The following is a 1,287-nucleotide window of genomic DNA, read 5'->3' as shown; positions in this document are numbered from 1 at the left end:
CCTGTTAGTCGCAGCAACCAATCAGCGGCGGCGTCTCTGCTGATTGACATCCCTTAGCCCCGCCCCTTTCAGGGAACCTGCAGCGAGTGAGGGGAGAGGATGCGGACAGGAGGGAGGCTGAGGCGGGGCAGGGAGGAAGCTGGGTGCGAACTACTGCCTGCTGTTATCAGCCAGAGCAAGAAAATCCATGATTTATCCACTCCTGAGAACTACGACATTAACCCCTTCTCGGCTGAGGCAATTGTCATTTTTTCCATTTTCCTCCCCTTCTTTCAAAAGCCATAACTTTTTTTTTTGTTTGTTTTCTTTCAACATTTTTTATTACAATTTTTTTTTACATTTATTTTTTTGATGATTTTTTGGGACTTTAACCCCTTAAGGACGTTGTGTTTTTACGTTTTTGCGTTTTTTCGTTTTTTGCTCCCCTTCTTCCCAGAGCCATAACTATTTTATTTTTCGTCAATATGGCCGTGTGAGGGCTTATTTTTTGTGGGATGAGTTGTACTTTTGAACGACATTACTGGTTTTACCATATCGTGTGCTGGAAAACGGGAAAAATATTCCAAGTGCGGTGAAATTGCAAAAAAAATGCAATTCCACAGTTGTTTTTTGGGTCCTTTTTTACCACGTTCACTGAATGCTAAAATTGACCTGACATCATTATTCTCCAGGTTATTACGAGTTTGTAGACGCCAAACATTTATAGGTTCTTTTTTATTTAAGTGGTGAAAAAAAAATCCAAAGTTTGCTAAAAAAAAAAAATGGCGCCATTGTCCAAGACCCGTAGCGTCTCCATTTTTCGTGATCTGGGCCCGGTGAGGGCTTATTTTTTGCGCGCCGGGCTGACGTTTTTATTGATAACATTTTGGGGTAGATCCGATGTTTTGATTGCCCGTTATTGCATTTTATTGCAATGTTGCGGCGACCAAAAAACGTAATTCTGGCGTTTAGATTTTTTTTTCGTTACGCTGTTTACCGATTGGATTAATTCTTTTTTTATATTGATAGATCGGGCGATTCTGAACGCGGCGATACCAAATATGTCTATGTGTTTTGTTTTTTTTAATTATTTTATTTTGAATGGGGCAAAAGGGGGGTGACTTAAACTTTTATTTTTTTTAATATTTTTAAAAACATTTTTTTACACTTACTGCATGCTTCTATAGTCTCCATAGGAGACTAGAAGCAGCAGTTGTCTGATTGCTTCTACTGCATACAGCAGATCGCTTGTATGCAGCAGAAATGCTCCAGTGCTATGAGCGCCAACCACTAGGTGGCGCTCATAGC

This window comes from Phyllobates terribilis, unplaced genomic scaffold, assembly GCF_046119375.1.
Source record: "Phyllobates terribilis strain yellow unplaced genomic scaffold, ASM4611937v1 Scaffold_12__6_contigs__length_324123572, whole genome shotgun sequence".
Taxonomy (NCBI): Eukaryota; Metazoa; Chordata; class Amphibia; order Anura; family Dendrobatidae; genus Phyllobates; species Phyllobates terribilis.
The sequence above is the reverse complement of the archived record's forward strand: the minus strand, read 5'-3'. Positions refer to the sequence as shown.